At 44.5% G+C, this 6003-nt stretch overlaps 1 long non-coding RNA gene across 2 annotated transcripts; it reads left to right on the forward strand.

Annotated features, from left to right (window-relative positions):
* Nucleotides 1-591: 591 nt before the first annotated feature.
* Nucleotides 592-4957, forward strand: LOC113897226. Of its 2 annotated transcripts, XR_003512299.1 has the most exons (3): nucleotides 592-1374; nucleotides 1716-1886; nucleotides 3171-4957. It is a non-coding gene; the product is annotated as an uncharacterized LOC113897226 (long non-coding RNA). The 2 variants fall into 2 exon arrangements; XR_003512298.1 differs by lacking the exon at nucleotides 3171-4957 and having other exon boundaries at nucleotides 593-1374; nucleotides 1716-2087.
* Nucleotides 4958-6003: the final 1046 nt, after the last annotated feature.

The following is a 6003-nucleotide window of genomic DNA, read 5'->3' on the forward strand; positions in this document are numbered from 1 at the left end:
CAATTAGTCATCACCACCAACCATACATCTGAGTCCAAGCATAAATCTGATGCCAGAATGATAGATGCCTAATTAAAAATGAAGAACATTTGCTTCTAAAACATTCTAAGTTTCTAAGACAGCCTGAAGAGAAATTAAGTAAGCCTTTCCCTCAAACGCCTGTGGTTGGTCCACGCAACTCAGTCTAGAATAATTCAAAGCAAAGTGGGCTGTGTCAGGCAGGATGGCTTCTTCACAGCTGACAATCTGAAAGCAAGGCTGGAAGCAAGCCAGGCGTGGCCAGCTTCCCTTCCTCATTCACCCCTTCTCAGCCCGACTGTCTCCCCCGAGGGGCTGGTGAGAAGTTACAGCTGAGAGGGTAACAGGCAGGAGGGCCGGGGTCTCCAAGCAGAGGAAACAGGCTGCAAGTGTCAGCCACTCGTTATCTCTCCCTTAAGCGGCGGGAGAAAACCAGCTACAAGTGTCAGACTTTTTTCTCTTAAAATTCTGTGTTGCCATGACAACACCTGGTTCCACCTGAACTGAACTTTTCTCGAATTGTGAGGTAACCAATGCGTTTTTCTTATGGAAATGTTTTTCCTAAGCTATGTTAATGAAACTGTGTATTTGCTTTGGAATTTGCCTTTCTTCAAAATGGTTCCACCCAAGACTAACTTTTGGCTGATAACAGCTCAACAGACGAGTATTCTTATCCACTGTTTTTTTATGGCTGGGGGATGACATGCGTCATGCCATCCTATCTCAAAAACGCACGTTGTGGGAGAGGGGCCTGGTGGAAGTCCTCAGCCTTGAGGTGCCTCTCTTATCTGATGAACAGCTTCTAACAGACATAAAGCATTCGCTAAAGACTAGCAGGGGGCACGCTCCACCCCCCGTCTGATGTCTATGTCAAGCTTCTCTGTCGCTTTTTATACTTTAATAAAGCTCTGCTACACAAAACCTCCTGAGTGATCAAGCCTGGTCCCTGGTCCCGAAGGCAAACCTTCTTCTTCAGAGATCATGAGTCAGACACCGTTCACCATAAGCCACCACAACCCGACTCACCGACCCAGATGGTTCTTCTGACCCGAGAAGAGTAAACTCCACGGAAACTAAAATAAGAAGCTGTTTGACTCTCATTTGCAGCAGGGAATTCTGCTTTGATAAAACTAGCTTATTCCCTAAGAGTAAAAGGTGAGAGAGAATAAGAGGAAGCAACCTGCCCTGGAGTCACTGCCGCTGAAGGTCACTGCCTTTCTAATGGCCTCCCCTTGGTGCTTTGAGAAAGACTTCTGTCTTTGTGAGCGCCTGTCACTCACGCGCCAACCTGGATCCACACCTTGGAAAGAGGCAAAGCCGGAAAGCCTCTGCTAAAGAAACAATAGAAAAATTAAGGTCAGTGTCTGCCAGCGCCCGCTGCCTCAATTCTGTAGATTCAAAAGCCCCCGTGGTGGGGAACAGACAGCCAAGGTAGAGCTAGAAATAGTGAGCAGAGTAAAACGTGAGGGAAAAGTGAGACAGGCAGGAGGAAGCCGCTCAGGAGATGATGAGGAGACGGTGAGGGGGGAGTGGGGCAGGAAGAAAGATGGAAGCAGGAAGAGACGGGGCAGCCTCAGAGGCAAGCAGGGGCAGAGGGGGCAGAGACAGAGAGGGGCTGAGAGGGGAAAATGGGTAGAAGTGGAAAAAAGAAAGATACCTGTGGTGGGGCTATGAGAAAAAGAATATTCCTTCAACAGGAATCTACTGAGCAGCTCCTCTGTGAGGGGCCGTGTTGGCAGGCCGCGGGACTGGAGAGGAATCCGGCACATCGCCCCTGCAGTGACCGGCAGAGCCGAGTGCTCCCTGAGAAGAGGCACAAAGTGGGAATTCTCAGCTGGGATCGGCAGTCGGGCACCCTCTGGGGAAAGGTACAGCCCTTTCCTCCTAATAAATGTGCAAAAAAAGTAGCTTAGCGTTTACTAACGGTAGGCTCAAAAGGCTGAATTTCATCTGATTTTCAGCCTTCCTACATATTGTCCTTTGAACTCATACCTCTCCTTATCAGAGTGGCCACGAGTCCAGTCAATATGTAAAAAGCAAGCAATAAATGATTTCTTCAAGGCAATTTACTTCCGTTATTGGAAAACTGTCATAATGTGCTGGCTTTTTAAGAACAAAATACTGCTATCTGCTGAAAAAACTATCTTAAAAAACATAGACATCTTTCATGTGGACTATGTCAACAGGGACTCATGGTGTGTGTGATCCTGGGCACTGCCCAGTCTATACAACCATACATAACAGCCCTGCCCTGAATGCCAATATATTCCCTTCCTCAGGCTGGGGTCTCAGAAGTAAAGTAATGGAAATCTTTCTGCAACTTCTGGATCATCCATGTTCAGGACTTCTAAGCTAGAAGCCTACAGGTTGATGTGCCCCAGAGCTCTGCTTGGTTTTATCTGAAACTCTGAGAAATCGGAGTAGCTAAGAACCCAAATTTTTGGTTTCTCTTGCAGAATTTGTTCTGATCGTAAGTTTTGGTCCCTCATTGCAATAGCCTGCAGGAGCAGAGGGCTCCCCCTGGGGGCTCAGGGCCGAAGTGCTAATGCAGGAGATGCAGAAGACGTGGGTTCAATCCTTGGGTCAGGGAAGCTCCTCTGAAGTAAATTCAACTCACTCCAGTGTTCTTGCCTGGACAATCCCACGGACAGAGGCAGCAGAGTAGCCCTGCCCCTTGAGTCAAGGCACATGCTCAGAGGACACCCCCCTCCCATTCTCCACTGTTGTCGTCGTTCAGTCGCCAAGTTGTGCCAGCTCTCTGGGGCCCCACGGACTGCGGCACCTCTGGCTTCTCTGTCCCTCACCATCTCCCCAAGTTTGCTCAAATTCAAGTCCATTGAGTTGGTGATGCTGTCTAACCATCTCATCCTCCGTCTCCCCCTTCTCCTTTTGCCTTCAGTCTTTCCCAGCATCAGGGTCTTCTCCATTCTCCACTATTTCTCACCAATCTCTGGAACGCTGAGGCCAAAGATCAGTGTCCTTCATCATAATACTTCTACTGTCGTCTTGCTTTTATTCGGTCAACTTCTCATATTTATATAACCTGCCTGGCAATTGAATTTGAAAATGTTGTGTTGTCCAATATGATAGCCACTAGCCACATGTACCTATTGAAATTAAAGTTAATTAAAAGTTAAGTTTCTGTTCCTCAGTTTCACCAAGTCACAATTCAGGTCCTCAGCGGCTGCTGGAGGAGGTCATCAAGAGGGCATGGCCACCATCTGACCGGAGACCTGGATCCAAACAGTCGAAAGCCCCGACGGCTCCCCTGTCCTTGGAAGGTAGAGTCTGCCCCCGTGTCCTGTCCTGAAGACGAAGCCTCGAGAGAGTGAGGTGCTGCTGAGACCATCTGCACAGGGTGTGCAGCTGAGCCCGGTCAGGTCCGCTGTGTAAACTTCCAAGGTCTGGCAGGCACGTGGCGAGATCTGCTTGTCTCGTGATGTCCAGTGCAAGCCTCAGATGTAAAACTCCTTGCTTATTAGCATGGAATGTTCTATCCTTTCTTCAGCATCTTCTAGCCCTCCACGTACAGGGTCTGGTTCATATCCAGGAAGCTCGTAAAGGTGAGAACTAATGGACACCTCAGATACGACACTGTGATCATTACAGAAACTTCCATTGGATGTGGTTAATCTAAAGAAGAAAAAGAAATGGCTGGAACCAGCATTCCCCTTAAATTTTGCCCCAAATTTGGACACAAGAGCCAGGACACAAGATGATCATATAACTTTGGAAAACATTATCTGTATTGAAGTCTTAAGGCTGATGTAACAAATTATTATAAACTTGGTGGGTTAAGACAACACATACTTATTATTTTACAACTCTGGTGCCAGAGTCCAAGGGGGGTTTCTCTGAGTTAAAATCAAGGTGTTAGCAGGGCTGCGTTTCTTTCAGAAGATCCAAGGTAGAGTAATTTTCTTGCCTTTTCCAGCTTCTAGAAGTCACCCCCTTCCATCTTCAAGGCCAGGAACAGCCAGTCAAGTCTTCCTCTGACTCTGAAACTGTCTCTTCTGATTTTGTCTTCCACTTTTAAAGATGCTTGTAATTCCACTAGCCCCACTTGATACTTCACGACAATCTTACCATCTTAAGCTCAGCTGACTGTCAACAATATCCATCTGTAACCTTAATTTTCCCTTGTCATGTAACACACATTAACAGGTTCTGAGATTAGAACACAAGCAAACTTGGAGATACGACTCTGCCCATCATGCTGTGTTAGACACAAATTAAGCAGGGATCTTTACAGAAGGACGTTGATGAACTTTGGGTGCCCAAAGAACAAAGCGAACTGGTAAAGGACTGCATGATATATTGTTCACTAAATCTATTTCATCACATAACTTTTTTATAAAGAACATTTATTAAGTGTTTCAAGGGACAGAACTAAAAAATACCACTTTTACAAGTCAAAAAGAATGACTTTGGAAGAAGTAATCCTTCCAATTAAAGACCATGATAATAGCGTAACTCTAAATAGCATATGGAAATTGTTTTGCAGATACTTACAGGGTCCTCTTGAGATCTTGTTCCCTTAAACAAGACTGGGTGGAGGAGGTGGGAATGAGCTAGACACACAGAAAGTTTACTGAGCCTATTTGTTCTGTGTTATACAAGGGGCACACTCTTGCCTGGGTCCTGCCATACTCCCCCTGATTGTGGAATAGTCATGGGACATTATAGCTGTCAGGAAATTTTGGAGTAATCTAACCTAAAGGCCTGGAGTATTAATTCATCCTATATCATACAGCTAATACGTATCTAAGGACAAACCAGATTTTTATATCCCTAAGTAAATATTCTTCCCTCCTGTAATGTTGCATCTTCCCAAAATGTAGAAAGTCAAGTCTCGTAAATTAAGTTGTTGGTAACTAAACCCTTAAGATATTATCTGTGTCTCTTCTAGGTGTTAAGAAATAAAGGCTTTCATTAGAAAGAAGTGCAATATCATTCTCTTATTGGTTTCTTTTTTTTTTTTTTTTTGAACCTGGACTGGCATCTCGTTTCATACATGACATTTCACATGTTTCAATGCCATTCTCCCAAATCTTCCCACCCTCTCCCTCTCCCACAGAGTCCATAAGCCTGTTCTATACATCAGTGTCTCTTTTGCTGTCTCGTATACAGGGTTATCGTTACCATCTTTCTAAATTCCATATATTTGCGTTAGTATACTGTATTGGTGTTTTTCCTTCTGGCTTACTTCACTCTGTATAATAGGCTCCAGTTTCATCCACCTCATTAGAACTGATTCAAATGTATTCTTTTTAATGGCTGAGTAATACTCCATTGTGTATATGTACCACAGCTTTCTTATCCATTCATCTGCTGATGGACATCTGGGTTGCTTCCATGTCCTGGCTATTATAAACAGTGCTGCGATGAACATTGGGGTACACGTGTCTCTTTCCCTTCTGGTTTCCTCAGTGTGTATGCCTAGCAGTGGAATTGCTGGATCATAAGGCAGTTCTATTTCCAGTTTTTTAAGGAATCTCCACACTGTTCTCCATAGTGGCTGTACTAGTTTGCATTCCCACCAACAGTGTAAGAGGGTTCCCTTTTCTCCACACCCTCTCCAGCATTTATTATTTGTAGACTTTTGGATCGCAGCCATTCTGACTGGTGTGAAATGGTATCTCATAGTGGTTTTGATTTGCATTTCTCTGATAATGAGTGATGTTGAGCATCTTTTCATGTGTTTGTTAGCCATCTGTATGTCTTCTTTGGAGAAATGTCTATTTAGATCTTTGGCCCATTTTTTGATTGGGTCATTTATTTTTCTGGAGTTGAGCTGTAGGAGTTGCTTGTATATTTTTGAGATTAGTTGTTTGTCGGTTGCTTCATTTGCTATTATTTTCTCCCATTCTGAAGGCTGTCTTTTCACCTTGCTAATAGTTTCCTTTGATGTGCAGAAGCTTTTAAGTTTAATTAGGTCCCATTTGTTTATTTTTGCTTTTATTTCCAATATTCTGGGAGGTGGGT

Source organism: Bos indicus x Bos taurus, chromosome 1 (genome assembly GCF_003369695.1).
Source record: "Bos indicus x Bos taurus breed Angus x Brahman F1 hybrid chromosome 1, Bos_hybrid_MaternalHap_v2.0, whole genome shotgun sequence".
NCBI classification, from domain to species: domain Eukaryota; kingdom Metazoa; phylum Chordata; class Mammalia; order Artiodactyla; family Bovidae; genus Bos; species Bos indicus x Bos taurus.